The sequence below is a fragment of the Triturus cristatus genome, chromosome 3_2 (genome assembly GCF_964204655.1).
Source record: "Triturus cristatus chromosome 3_2, aTriCri1.1, whole genome shotgun sequence".
Taxonomy (NCBI): Eukaryota; Metazoa; Chordata; class Amphibia; order Caudata; family Salamandridae; genus Triturus; species Triturus cristatus.
The window spans coordinates 527,293,699-527,310,101 of NC_140584.1; positions in this window are offsets into that span (position 1 = coordinate 527,293,699).

Here is a 16,403-nt window from a genome sequence, read left to right on the forward strand (position 1 = left end):
TGAAATCCTACCAGCCACTGAGATAGCAAGTGAGTTCCAAAAGGTCATCTGCGACAACAAAGATGTAAGAGCTCTGGTGAGGTTACCATCCAGGAAGTCCAGATCGGCATGGTATATCCGAATGCCCAGGTACCGAAACATGGATGACTGCTGCGTGACTAAAGTGCCACCAATATTTAGCATCGGGACGGGCATGTTAAGTTTGTGCGGGAACAGACATGACTTATCCCAGTTAACCCGCGGACCCGACAGATGGGCAAACTGATTACGTATATCCGGTGCAGAATCGGCAATACTACCTACGTCCCGTACATATAAAAGGAGATCATCCGCATACAGAGATATTGCATTCACCCATAAGGATGACCCATTGCATTGCAGATGCTCGCATAGCTAATGCCAATGGTTCCACGGTCAGAGAGAAAAGGAGAGGGGAGAAGGGGCAGCCATGATGAGTACCCCTGCACACCGGTATGGGACGCGATATCAACTGGCCCGTCCTTACTCTGACCACCGGCTTTTTATACAGCAGTTTTATCAGTTATATAAAATAGGGCCCCAGGACAAACCGAGCCAAGACAATAAATATGAAGGCCGTTCCACGGTATCAAATGCTTTCTCCAGATCAAGCACCATGCAGCCGGATCTGGGCCAGACAAATGGAGCATATCTCATGACTTCAAACAGGCGACGTAAATTAAGGGAGGTAGACCTTTCTGTGACAAACCCATTCTGATCCTCGTGTATTAACTGAGGTAGTACTTCCGCCAACCTCCCGGATAATATGTTAGCCAATACTTTATAATCTACATTCAATAGAGCCAATGGGCGATAGGGGCCTTACCGTAGTGGGGCCTCTGTTTGGTTATCAGAGGGTAATCAGGGTAGCCTAACCTATGGCACTTGGTAATTGAGACATCTGCAGTGCCTCCTCAAATACTCGCAATAAGTTAGGGGCTAAAAGATACGCATAGGTTTAATACAGCTCAGTTGGAAAACCATCTGGCCCAGCACTTACCCGATGCCAAAGATCTGATCGCGCCTTGAATCTCCTCAACCAATATGGATGCATTCAGTTCAGCATGCTGATCAGGAGTAAGCTGTGGAAAAGAGAGTGTATCCAGAAATCTGACTATATCATCATCCGCTACTACCAAGGTTGATTTATACAACGAGGTGAAGTGGAGCACCAGGTCATTATGAATTTCATGTTGAGTGTAGTGTAATTCCCCCTCAGAAGAGTAGAGTGCAGTGATAGGCCCGTGTGATTGTTCCTGCTTTATCAGCCATGAAGGAAGGGACCCTGATTTCTCTGCCAAAGCGTGTGTCGAGGCAGAGTGAGCCGCATAGTTAAGACAGTGCATTTTCACTAGTAGCGCTGTGTGTTGTTCCCTCACTGACAACAAGTCTGGTGCGCAAGCGGGATCCGAAATTGATTTTGTATCCCGCTCCAACAGTGTCCTTTCCAGATCACCGAGATCTTGTTCCACTTGTTTCCTCATACCTCCACCTAGTCTCATGCAGTCACCCCTGAGCATCCCCTTAAAGACTTCCCATTCCCGAAGGAATGACTCCACCTTGCCAGCATTCTGTGTAAAGTAATCTTCTACTGAGGTGTGAAGGGAGGCCGGGAAGGGTGGATCCTCTACCATTGAAGACTGCAATCACCAGAACAATGGAGTGGATCCATGCGTGTCTCAAGCTTGGTCAATGTAATGGGGATTATTATCCGAGTGGGTCCTACTCAGATACTCCACCTGTCTCACATATGGCAGCATATTAGTTGTGCATAGAAATCTATCAAGACGGACATGAAGAGTATGAGGAGCCGAGTAGAAGGAATTTACTTGTGTGGTAGGGTTGCGGGGCCTCCATTTATCAACTAACCTCCATCTGTTCACCCAGTTTCTCAATAATGAAGACCAACTGGCTGCTGATGTATTCCTGAGAGGCAGAAATGAACAATCAAGTGCTACATCAAGTACATTATTAAAGTCCCCCATATCAACCAGGGTATATGACATCATCTGGAGAGCACTGTATTTAACTTATTCCAGAAGGGGCCTTGCTCCGTGTTAGGTGCATACATGTTCCCTATCAGTAGACATCGACCATCTAGTTTACCCTTTAGGAAGATAAATCTTCCCTCTATATCGATCTCTGTTTCCTCTATTAAAAGGGGAGTCTCCGGGCACACACACACCATCACTCCTCGTGCAAATGAAGAGTAGTCAGTTGCAATGATACCTCCTCTCAATCTGTGTTGCAGCCTAGTGGATTCAGGGTGTGTCAGGTGGGATTCTAGCAGTAAAGATATCTGCACATTCTGTTGTTTAAGGTATGAGTAGACCACATATTTATGGGAGGGCGCACACAGACCCCTCACGTTCCAAGTAATGATTCGTTGTAACAGCATAATCTAAATGTGTATGCATGTATACTTTGGGAAGACAGGCGCCAGTAACCAGTAATTTAGTGTCATACGGGGGTGTCTTTGAATGAGCATAACAGCACCTGAGCAACCTTTTTGCACAACTAAACAACATTGCAACCATGTAATACCAAAAGAGCGGATCCTGCAACTTTGTAGATCTGCCCTAACTTAAAAGCAAGTTCTGTTCAGTGAACCCACCCTGGGGTCGAGGTTGAGTGGATGAACGTGACTTTCAGTGACCCACCAATATAACCTACCCACCCATTTACACAGTTAATGCAATTATCTTCTTCAATAACTCACATGTTCATAAATTGCATCTCTACCACTTAATGCAGCCCCCACTGTGAGTGCGGTTCATTCCACCTCCAAACCCTCCTCCACCCATCCCCCCCACTTAATCGTTGCCATCGACTATCATATACCAGGTCCACCACAGATGCATCAGGACAGTTCCCATTATACAGGTTGGAGGAACAACGCTGAGTACTCATATAACCTCCTCTGATATCTGTGTGGTGACATCCGGCATGATCAAATATTTTGTGTCTGAGGGGCCAATCACCAAGCAGTCTCTATCGATGGATGCATGAGGGGACAACAGATCTCTATCTGAGTCTCTGGCATCTTCCAAGATCTTCTCCGCTGCATGCGTGCTTGTTGCCTTTCTTTAATTATCTGCTTCAAATTGGGGACCGCTGATAACTGCGTGGATGCCCCCGTCTCTGAGCCATGATCATATCAGCTATTCGCTTGGTATCTGTGGGTCTAGGGTCTGTGAATCTTCCAGTTGACCACCAGCCAGCCCCCATGCATCTTGTGGTGCGTCAAGGAAATGAGTCCTACCATCCACTACCACTCTTAACTACACCGGAAAGTACAGCAAGTATTGGATGTCCAGTTTCCGAAGAGGTTGTTTTACTGCCAGAAAATAGTTACACTGCTGTTGAACCCCCAATGTATAATCTGGGAAAACCATTACTTTGGCGTTGTCTACTTGAACCTCTTGTAACTTTCTGGTTTACCTCAGAATTGTATCTCTGTCCCGGTAGTGTAATGTTTTAAAAAGGAAAGGTCAAGGGTTTGATTCCGGGGCTGGTCTTCAAGCTGGGACATGGTGTGCTCTTTCTATTAAAAAGTAGGAGGAAAATGCCTCCTCCAGTATTAGGTCTTTCAGTCAGTTTTTGATGCATTCCACCAGCATTTGGTCTTTTTTTCCCTCTGTCAGGCCTATTAGGCAGACGTTATTTCTTCTAGAGTGACCTTAAGCATCTTCTGCCCTTTGTTCCAGCTGTCTGATCCATGCTTCATGATCCTTAATTTGTTTCTCCATGAGATCTGAGGCCGTTTGCATCTCCACTATAATCCATTATACTCATGTGACCCGATCTGTTAACTTTCAATTATCTGCATGCATTAGCGTAAGTTATGTGGTTGTACTATCAATTTAGGACTCTAGCTAGAGTATGGAATGTTCAATGGCCAGTAGAATGACATCCAATCTATCGTCAGGCGATAGATTCCATGAACTCTGGGAATGCTGTGTCACTCTTAGCTGCCAAAGAGGCCAGAGAAGAGGTCCTGGAGCCTGCTCCCCTCGAGCCCCCCATCGCTAACAGCTGCTTAGTGCTGACACAGTGCACCTTTCATCAATGAAGACTCTGCAGTCTGTCCTCTACAGGTCTGCTGACACCTAGTGTAGCTCCTCCCATGTCTCAGTAAGAATGTGCAACGCTGACCACCAATCTGGAAGCCATGTCCTGCTCCAAGACAGCCCCTCCATCCCTTCCAGGCACTCGACAGACTCTCTGCGCTCAGACAACAATCCCCTAGATCCAGGATCACGCCACGTGGGCCACACGTCCGACTGGGCCTTGGCAAGTAGCCCACCAGTTCCGTACAGCCAATGTACTCTCTATAAATGGGGAAAAGTCATGAATTTGCTCCGGATCCGGGCTCTTGATATTGACCCGACCTTGATCACTCACCACAGCATGGTCATGGGCCCGTCGTCCATGAGTTTCACTGCCCTACACCCATCTATGCCACTCCGACCAGTGTCGCCAACACCATTGATTGCTGGGATATGCTCCAGCTCATGCAGGCCTTCTTCTGCAGGCGCCCTGTCGCGATGCCTCATGTCCGCACAGCCCGTGGGTCCCCCACAGCCACTGCTCCTCCATTTATGAGTGGTGGAGAGAAAAGGAGGGGAAAAGTCTTGGCCCTCACGGCACCCCCCGGCACCTCACCAGATCGCTTGTCGTTCAGGCCACGCCCTCTGTTCTGCTGCCAGGAATATAGCAGCATTCCGTTCCCTAGCCTCACGATCACTTCGGGTGCCGCACAGTACCAGGCGCATCAGCACCGACTTTCGCCACACCACCAGAAAGAGGCCGCCTACCCGTCCCAGACCAGCTGCGGGTGACAGAGAGGGAGAGACTGGAGGGTATTCGGGCCTGCGCAGCACACCAGGCGCATACGGGGCTCACTTCTCACTCCGGCTTCTGTCGCCCCGCTGTTGAACACTCCTCCTCTTACCCGCCGGCCACACCTCATTCACCCCAGGCGCCGTGCTGCTCCAGTGGAGTCAGTTCTAATCCACCTCGTGCCACCAGAAGGGGACCATTGCTGTTTCACTGGAGCCCGATTGTGGCCGAGCCAGACACTCAGCTGAGTTCCACAGCCCACGTGGTTTTCTCCAGTTGTGCCAGTTGCAAGGTCTGCTCCGGCTCCTCCTGGTCTCTAACACTCACGGCACCTCACCGGCTCCAACAAGGGGAGATCCGACATATTGCTTTAGCTGGGCAATAATTGTCAGATTACCTGAGCATTTGGCGGAGCAAGATGAAATTGTGTCTGCCATCTTGCGCTTGCAAGCCACGCCCGTCCCATGCTCCTATGTGCTGAGAGCTTCCAGGCAGCCACTGCGATTGGGTCCATGACCTTTGCTAAGCAGGAGAAGGTTGGCATCTTTACTCACGTGCTGTGGAAGGTGCCGTGTCCTCTGTCAGCGCTAACGGGGAATCCCGGTGGAAGGGAGGGACACTGTCTCCTTATATGTGCTGCGGTGGAGGGGTTGACACATCTGCATGGAGGTAGTGTAGAGGAGTAGGGGGTCCAGCCTGCAGGGCCAGGTGGAAGGTAAATATGCAGAAGAGACGAAGAGTCAGGGGGCACAGTGACAGCGTCCAGTGAATGCCCTTCTCACACATCGGGATCCAACGGCACTCACCGTGAGCCCGGCCGCGTGGTATCCGGGGCTTTGTGTGTCCCACCGGCAGAGATGGAGTTTGGCCACTTAGCCTGGGTATATCTGCTGCAGGGCTCAGACTGGTTCTGTCTGGGTGAGGAAAGGATGTTATATACCACCCACAAGGTGATTCTCAGGCCCCCGCAGTCAGTGTACTCCTTTGGGCCAACAATGCAAAGGCAACAGCGTTATGGGTCCTTCCCTCTCTGCCCCAGTGTGCGCAGGGGTCCGGTGTAGATACAGTACTTGTTCAGGTCCCTGCCAAGACAGTTGGCAGCCCAGAATGCCAGAAATGCAGGTTGGTCAGCTTTGTTGAGTTCGGCATCTGACTGGCCCTGGTGAGCGGCGTGGGCCACAGCCCCTAAAGCCGGTCACAGTCAATGCGTTGGGGTGGGAGTAATGCTGTAAATTCAGCCCCCACCGCTTATACAGGAGAGGCGTAGGCCATCCTTGCAGGGAGGCAATGAGGTGACCCACTGATGATTAGGCCCTCCGGGCCTTCCCAGGGACTATGGTGATGTTCATCCTCAACCGGGCCCTGTGTGGTGACCTATGTTGCAGTCCCTCACGTGAGTGTTATGGTGGAAGTGGCAGGGGTGAGCAGAGCCGTATATCAGGCCCCCAACGCTTTAATAGGAAGATTGGTCACCATCGGCGGGAGGTTGCAGCGTGGAAGTGCAGTGGCTGTAAGCCCAGTCAGGTCTCTGCATGACTGTAGGCTATGGCTCCACCCCTTGGCATAGGCCCCACAACCCCCAAGCCATGCAGGTCCAGAAGAAGAGGTCCGGGTGCCCAGTGCCGGTTGCTGTCACTGTTGTGGTGCTGTCGCGGGAGTCAGCATTGTTGGTAAAGACAGAGGGGATTGGTGAAGGTGGTTTCCACTTGGTGGAGGTGCAGTGTCCACCTTCCAGGGCCCATACCTGCATGGAGCCTCCGAGTCAAGTGGCCATCTCAAGTCGTGGCCACACCACACCCCCACCCCATAAGCTTTGGGTTCAGGGAGAAGGAAGGTGATGCATGTGCTTGATTCTATTCTTCTAATAATATCCTGTTTCAACAAATCTTGTATTACAGACAAAGTTCCCGCCTCTGTCTCCTGTGACAATTTATATTAGGGACCTCACATGTACAGGATGGGCACTGTGGAGCTGCCCTATTTCTCCACTCTTTACCTCCCAGAGTTCAGTCATACTCAAGTAGATCACTTAATTCTGTAGAGGTCACACTCTGCACCATCATCAAAGTCATCACTTTAAAATATGCATGTGGGGGGCGTGGCTTGGCACCAACAGGGATGGCTGCCTCTCGGTAGAACTCCATAGCGGACCAGGAGAGTCGAGCCCTTCCTGACCGGACGTCTACATCCAGCACCGCTCTACCTGGAGTCATGAAGACACGAAGTGTTCCGCTATTGCTCTGCGGCTGCGAAATTGTTCCCTGACACTGCGGTGAGCTGTTTTTCTTCCTTTTTTGAGCCAACACGTCTCCTCTCAGGACTCACGCCCGCCATTTAGCTTTTTCACAGCGAAGAGGATATCCCGCTACTGAACAGTGGAGGTTATTTTTCAACAATTTCCTATTTATTCTCTGCTCACAGCAATTATATATCACACTGGATATTTATTCTTAGGAAAAGTCTGCCAGAATCTTCATTTAATGATCTTTAAAGGCATTTATTGATGACACTTTCTGTCAGGGACCTCTGAAATACTGATCTTTGTTTCTATGAACAACACCTTATCAAAACAAGAGGTGAAATATTGTATTATTTATAATATCAGTTCTTAAGGCACATCTTTTAAATATATATTGAGCTTATTATTTCTTTAGCTCCTTTGTGTATAAGGAGAACGAAGCCTGCTTTTCGTACTGGTAGCACCTCTGTTGCTCCTCTGTCTATGGCAGATTGTAACCCGTGCAGCGTCCGTCAGGAGAATGCGGCGGAGTTTGAGCAAGATATGGTATCTCCTTCAAGTGCCAGCTCTTCCAATATCCCCCTTCTCTCTTCTAACATAACAGCAAAGTCACCTGCCACGCTTTCATCAGAAAAACATGTTAAAAAAGACCCTTCCTCGCCAGCTGTATCTCCCCCTCCATTACCCATGCAGCTACTTTTTGAAGAAATAAGCTCCCTTAAACCATACATGAAAGAAACCAAGACACATCTACAGAATTCGGATGAGAAGTGGACTACTATGGAGAAAAAGTTGTTCAAATAGAGACTAGAGTTGACTCTTTTCAGTCTGCTGTGACTCAAGTCCCTTCCATACAACTGCAAGTCTCACAACTGCAGAAGCAGGTTGAAAACCTTGAGAATTATAAAACAGGCACAATCTACGAATTTATGGTCAAGCAGAAGGCCTTGAAGGATCTAATCCAATCACCTTTCTTCATCCTTTTCTTCCAACACTACTCGGCCTTCCTAATACACCAGGTTTAAATATTCAAAGAGCTCATCGTTTAGGTCATGGTCCTCAAATTGCATCTTCAATTTTTAAGACATGAAGTGGTATCCTGTGTTTTTGGAATACACAGACTTGTTAAAAGTACAACAGACAGTCAAAGGAAGAATTTCTTGGCAAGGTTCCATCCTTTCCTTTTCTAAGGGTTATGCTAAAGTGATGGAAGACAGAAGGAAAGCGTTTTTGGAAATGAGACCTGCACTTTATTTGATTTATTCCCAGATTTGGTCTTACACATCCATGTCTTTTCAAAGTTACCTATATGAATAAAACTACGACTTATAAAGACCCCACTATGCTACAACACTTTTTGGATAATTGCATCATATTATCTCAATTTAAATGTATTCATTGTTGCTTTTAAAATATATTGTGTTGTGTTCTACTATATTTTACAGTTCATGTCTTTTGTCAGGTGTTGTTCCTTTACATTTAATTGTTTGACTCTAAGTAATCCAGTTTTAAGCTTATTCCTAGTTGTTTGTATTGTGTAATGTGCTGTGCTATGTTGTATTTTACACAAGATGTATTTTCTTTTGTTAGGTGCTGTTTTTTTTTCATTTCTCTTCAATGTCATTTCAAGTCCATCTGGATGGTGTGGTTCCTCCCTCCCGTTTCCGCCCTGGAATCTCTGGTTGGTTGTGTCATTCCCTTATGTGGCCTTACCACCCTCGATTTTTGTGTATGTTTCTGTGTATGTTTTTGTCCATGCTATTTTCTCCATTATCTTTCTTTATATGGTCTTCGTCTTTTTCTTTCCTCAACTTCCTTATCTTTTCTTTCTTCAGGTTTCTTGCCACACTATTTTTCAAATATTTCTGTTTTCTGTTCAATTGTACATCTTTTTCTAATTCTCTTTCGTCTATTTCCTTTTCTTATTAATTTCGTTTTTCCTTCTTCTCTCTTGATTCTTTCAATTTCTTTCTCATTTAATATTCTTATATCGTCTGTACATTTTGATACCTTCTCTTGTTTTTTTTAATATCTATAACCCTATTAATGTGTTAAAAATGGCTTTAATAGTTTATTTCAAGGAATGTTAAAGGTTTAGGTTCCCCTATAAAATGTCAAAGGGTTTTAACACATTTCTAGTTTAAAAGGTGACCTTGTTTTATTACAAGAAATTCATATCTTAGATAAGGAAATAACTAAACTTTAAAGACAATGGGTTATTCATATTTGTGCATCGCCTGGTTCAGGGAAATGTAATGGAGTTGCTATATTGTGTCATAAACGCCTTGAAATAAATGTCTTCACTCATGATTCGGATAAGAAACGTAGATGGGTTTCAGTTTCTTTACTTGTTGATAAAATTCCTTTAACCATTGGTCACTTATATGCAAACAGCAATCCTGATAAATTATTTTGTCCCCAAATACTGTCTCATTTGATGACTTATAAGCATGATTATTTATTACTTTATTCCTTCACACAAATCCATTCCCACTTTACATCTTCTATATGTCAGAGGGCTCTTATTGATACTTGGAGATTATGTAACCTGATCCTTCAGGAATATACCTTATTCTCCCCTTTTCATTTTTCTTAATTTCGAATAGACTATTTGTTCATATCTCAAGCACTTGTTCAAGACCTCATACACGAAGATAAAAGTTCTATATTAATTTTAGATCATGCCCCAGTTACCATGGATTCAGACCTCCTTCCACACACTCCTGGTAATAGGGGATGGAGATTTAATGATGCACGTCTTATAGATTCCACGCTTACACAAGCCTTTGAACAATTTATCAATACAGTTTTTTTCCTGAAAATGAAACTTCTGATATTTCTCCTCAAACTATTTGGAAAACTTTTAAAGCTGCCTCTAAGATTTCATTATTTCCTTTTGGCCAAGAAACGCAAGTTATCTTCCCTTAATTCCAAGACACTTTTTTCACGTATAAGCAACTAGAATATGCCTTTTTATAATTACAAATTTAAGACGGATCTTGATGAGATAGTTAAAGCAAAATTTGCATTCAATAAGCTTTCCACAGAAAATGCTAATTCATATTTATTAAAGTTCAGTGCCAAATATTATGCTGGTTAGAATAAGGCAGGAAAGCTTCTTGCTAATTATCTTAAAATTAAAAAAGAACATACTAAAATGGATTCTTTTCTTACTTCCTCCAATAGAACTATTCATAAAAATTAAGATATACTTTCTTAATTCAGACCCTCCATGCCCTAGAATCTCAATCTACTCACCAGGATGCCTTTCGATATCTATCATCGATCTCTCTCCCTACTAACCGTAACTTAGATTTCTCCTCCTTGGACACCGATGTTCAAAATCAGGATGTTTCTAATGCTATTTGTCTGATTAAACGTGGTAAAGCCCTGGGACCTAATGGATTCACCACAAACTTTTATTCCCACTTTTCAAAATCTCTAACACCAAAATTACATCATTCTCTCCTCTATTTTATATCTAAACAGGCAATGGGTGGTTCATTTCAAGAAGCCCCAATATGTCTCCTCCCTAAGGACAATAAAGACCATTCATTTTGTAAAAATTATTGTCTGATATCTTTAATAAATTTGGATTATAAGATATTTGCAAAAAATATTGCTTTACTCTTAGATTTTATCTTACCTCATCTGATTGGGAAGGAGCTGTGTAGCTTTATTAAAGGCCCATCTTTCGGACAACACAAGACTATTTTTATATGTTCTTAGTAAGTCTAAATCCTATAAATCTTCTTTAGCAACGATATCTTTAGATGTGGAAAAAGCTTTTGACTGAATCAGTTGGCGTTATATTTTTTCTGCACGTTCTTGGTTTGGGTTCTATATTTATTAGTTATATGTCTATGTTGTATTCTTCCCTAAACTCCTCTATTCTGGCTAACGGTCTCATGTCTCCATTCTCCCCTCTTTTTAGAGGTGTTCAACAAGGTTGTCCTTTTTCACCTCAACTATTTATTCTTGGTCTAGAGCCATTTTGAATAGAAATCCGTTCTAATACAGATATAGTGGATTTTGTATATGGTGACAAACAGCTCAAAATTTCTGTCTGCACAGATGATATTTTACTTTTAATTTCATAACCACAAATGTCTTAACCAGCTTTTCTTTTAGAAGTGGACAATTTTGCATCGGTCTCAGGTTATAAGTTACATGTGGATAAATGTGAAATCCTTCCCTTAAAGAGACTATGCTTTCTCACAGATTTTGCTGCTTCTTCTTTTCGCTAGAATCTAGATAAAATTAAATATCTTCGATTGGGGTTTACTGACTCCATTAAAGACATGTTCTCTTTGAATTTGAAATCTCTACTTACTATGTTAGATTCACTCTCCTCTTGATGGAATCCTTTATTTTTATCTTGGTGGGGTCATTTGGACACTATAAAAATGATGTTAGTAACTATTGGCCTGATTCACAAAAGTAATCTGAGACAAAATCCTAACTTTACGACTTTCAGTATTCCTTTACTACAACTAAATGCCTTTCGTGAATACCGAAAGTCGTAAAGTTAGGATTTTTCTCAGTTTAGTAGTAGTAAAGTTAGGAATCCTAACTTTACTTCTAAATGCCTTTTGTGAATGCCTTTTGCGAATACCAAAAGTCATAAAGTTAGGATTTTTCTGAGTTTAGTAGCAGCAAAGTTAGGAATCCTAACTTTTTTGTCTCAGATTACTTTTGTGAATCGGGCACTATAATTTTATTTTATCTCTCTTAAATGGCAGTAAATATTCCCCTTTTTCCTTATTAAAAAATATACTCTATCCTGTCCAAATTTTAATGATCAAAAACTTAAAAAACTTAACATTTGGGGGGGGGGTTAACTTTCTGGACTTTCACACATATAATTTACCTTTTTCCTATATCAAACCTCTCTCCTGTTACAAAAAGTTGATTCTCTACAGTCTCGTTTATGGATTGAACTTGAAGAAATGTTCTTCCATCCTTTCTCACTTATGGAAAGTTTATCTTTTACGTCCAGACCTTTATCATTATCTCTTCTGATTTTTAAGAATACTTGTAAAGTACTTCAACCAATTCTTATCTCTTATAAAACTCCTAAAGACATTTTTTTACAATCATCAATTTGGCATAATGTGTCTGTTAAGTTGAACAATAAAACTATGTTTTGGAAAGATTGGCACGCTAAAGGCCTCAAATGGATCTTTCAACTTTTCCAAGGTGATATCTGTAGCGTTTTCTCTGTAACTCAATCCCGCTTTCTTTTTCTACTTTCCTATTAAACTAAATACACGTCCTTAATTTCTACAATTCAATCTTCATATAATAAGCTTCCTCATATTTGTAATACCTCGCTCCCATTACTCCCAATAAATTGTTATATACATCCCCTTCCACATCTCAGTTATATAAGCTATGAATAAAACAGAGGTGGGACGTGCTTGGGAAGTTGACTTACAAACTGCACTTTCAATTTCAATCTGGGACAGGATTTGGACAAAAATACGGAAAACTTCTATAACAGCTAATACTACACAAACCCTATTTTGTATCTACAATAGGCTCCTAATCACTCCTGCTGTACTCCATAGGATAGACTCTACTATACTGCCAACATGCTGGTCATGCTTCGCCCCAGCAGATCTGAAACATATGTTATTTGAATGACCTCATAATTATCAATTTCGGTTACAAGTTTGGCAACAGATCAATACTATTTTTCACACGCACATCCCATTTAATTTTACTAACCACTTTTTAGGAAATATTTCTGAAGATTGGGACATCCAGTCTAAAGCTGTTGGTATCATTGATTTACTCTTTGCAGTTGTCATTCAACAAATTACAGTATCATTTCAAGCATGGTGGTAGGGAGTTTGCTATAATCACAGGTTAGACAGAGCATATGTCCATCCACTTGCTCTTGCTATTAAAAGATATCTCCTATGGCTCCCTATAACAACTTTTTTGAATTGTTCTGCTCAAAGATCATAGTTACCTAATCCCCGAGTTGAACAAGTCTGTAAACCTCCATGAATTTTCTTCATTCTCCATCAGCTTTTTATATTAACGTTTTGTAATTAATAACTTTTTTATGATGGTATATGAATATTTGCTTTTTGTTTCTCTCTCCACTTCCCTTTCTTTCTATATTCTTTAAGTATTTTGATCTCATATGCATAATGATTATTCTTTGTATTATTCTTTCATTGTTGATGCTCTATTTTTACTCGAGAAAATTTCTTTTGAAACTGAAAAAAATGTGCATGTGGATCACTTGTCTGTACAAACATACTCTCAGAATTGGAAATGGCAAAAGCTTGCACTAATTGTCCTGAGAAGGGTAATTTGAGTACTTCTATAGGTCTTAGACTTGTGCAGCCCTATGGGAGAACATGAGGGCCTGTTAAACTCCTGATGTAGCAGTAAAATAATGAAAAGTATAATTTAGTACAAACATTGGCTGGGCTGCCGGGACCATGGCAACTGAGTTGGGGCTACAGTCGTCAGGGGGATTACGAATGGTCTGTAGGGCTGGGGCTCTTGGCATAGCTTGAGGGGCTGGTTGGTTCTGCTAGACTACCCCTGGGGCATTATTTCCTTCTCATTCCAGCCACTTGTTCTTCCAATGCCCTGGCATCAGACACCTGAAACATTTTATTGATTTTTCCCATCCCTGATTCCTATTTCTCTACTCCTTTCTTGGATACCTCCACCTTTCATCCAGTCAAGGATGATTTATTTGTGCATGCACTCTCATTGGCTTTGACACAAATGGTGTCTTTTGGAAAAACTTAATTTGTACCACTGCTGTGAGTCTCCTTTAGGGCCCACTGTAGTTTTCCCTTGTGTTAGCCTAACTATACATTGAAAGGCCGCTTTTGCTTTGCAGTCATTCCAAAGTAACACGTTTATTTTTGTGCCACATTGTAATTTTCAAAATAAGCTGCACATGTTTTTTTAGTTAGCTTTTCTCCTGTGATTCTGTCTGCAAATCTTGTGCAAGGACAAACAACATTGTGGCCTGTTTTTCCCTATGGTCATACACTAACCCCTAGACATATTGGAAACAACAAGCTGCTGTATTTTGAATAGGACAAGTTTCATCATATAAACTGAGACTGGCCATTCTAAAAACAGAGAGGAACGAGGTTTGCAGAGAAAATGCATCTAGAAGAAAGAGCAGTGCACCTGATATTTAGACCAATGGTTCGGCACTAATCCCAGAAATCTTTAGTAGAACACTGTGTTTTTATTGCAAGGGTAGGCTTAGCCTGATTTGCAATTCACTATGATAGGGCTTTTTCATTGTGCACAGTTTATTAATTGTAGTAATCATATTATTGACTTGCATATGTCTCCTAATTTCTTTAGGATAGAGCACACTAGTTTCAATACAAATTGTAATCTTTCTTGGTGTCTCTTTCGTTTTTTTGTGGACACGTGTGAGTGAGGGAACAAAAGGTGATGACCTTTTTACACGACTCCTGAGAGAGTTCAAAGTGTTGTGTTCTGGGGAGCTAATTTACCTGTTACTCTGGAAAGTTAGAAGGTCAGGTAAAGCACAATGAGTAGTTGTGGATTTAAACAACATTCCGTAATCCCAGGCATAGTTCAGTTTCTACGCAGACTTCCTGCAACAACTCCATCACCATCCTTATTCTTCTTCCGTTTCCGCTCAAGAGAGTCCCTGCAATATTGTGCACATGCAAACATTTCCTCTATCTTTTTAGCTTGCCAGCAAAAAAAAGACTGTTGCACCTCAGTGCTTATATCGGGCCATAGCCCCATCGCAAAACTTGATACCAGGGCTGACATTCCTCGCTGAGCTGCATCCTCTATTCCACTGTGCCCATTATACACTTGCAGTAATCTTTCATAATATGCATGTTTCCTCTCATCTTCATTCCGGGTAGTTTGCATCATTTTCGTACAATCGATACTGCATCACCTCTTTGTACTTTTCCATCACTAGCGGTGAGGGTTCGGTCTTCAGACCCACAGACTAAGGATTTGCATGTGGCTACTTAACAGCTATCTTGCAATTGTCACACAAGTCTTTCGGCACTAAACTAGAAAACAATACATCCAAATCTGTCTACATTAATTTCGATAATTTTGCTATACTCATTACTTCCATGTACCACTTTTAAGGGGCTATACACAAACTCATGAAGCTGTTATTGAACAACCACTAATCAAACCAGGGACAAGGTACATGAATGTGTACGCTTTAGCCACCTGTTTTGGGAACATCTCTCAAAGGGTTTCCTCAGTCCATTCAAGTAAATGCATGTCTGGAATGTCATCCTCAATCTCTGCTGCTTGTTTTCTTTGTGACTCTTTGCTCCACTACCTCTTTAAGTCTTCAAAATCCCCCCACTTTCTTATCTTTTCCAACAATTCCTCAAGCCAATGCCTGATAGTGATAAATGTCTTCTTCTTTACCATAGCCTCATTCAAGTTTAACACGTGACAGATGTATCCTCTTTTTGTGCAAATCCATTCTCAGCTGCCCAGGTCTTGTAACAAGCTTGACTACTAGTCTGTACTATCAAATGAATAAAATCAGCTCCAATTAATCCTTCCCATTCTGGCCTCCGCTTCGACCATTTAATATAATATTCCATTGGTTCTCTTTTCTCTCCTTTTCACTACTGTGTCTCTCCGTGGGAGACTCACATTGTGGTCCGGCATTGCATTGCATTGTGAAAGAGGAAGGGGAGGGTCATCTGTGGGCCACTCGAAGGATGACTACCATGATGTGCCTGCATCCGCTCCCACACCTGTGTTCACCTGCTCGCTTCACTTGGTTATTTGGCGAACTGGAGGACTAGTGATAACCGGACGTCAGGGTGATGGGGTGTCAATGAGTATAAGTGTATCGCAGGTCGTGGAGTGGTGGCACTAACTTAACCCTCTGCCTTGGAAGCAGTGGTAATCAGTTGTGGCATAGAGCCATGAGGAAAATGGAATGGGGAAAGGTGAGTCAATGCACGCTAGGTATTGCGTTGAATCATGGTGAGTGGAAGCAACTAGGTGTTTGTGTAGATGGCTCACCCCACAGTTCCCCCCCTCTTTACCATTCTCCTCCTTTTTTTCTTAGCTTACGTTGGCTTTTTGAAGCCAACTTGCCGGGCAGTGAGTGTGGTGTTTGCTGAACACCACTGTGGGCACAATGCTGCAGAAGTTGCTGGTGCGCTCTCCCTAGTTGTGATCTCCCTCAGAGGACTTCTTTCTCACCATAGGTAGATAATAGCAAACCCAGGGTAGAGCCTCCATAAGATTCTGGGAGGAAAGGCCACACTAATGTGGTTAGCAGCCA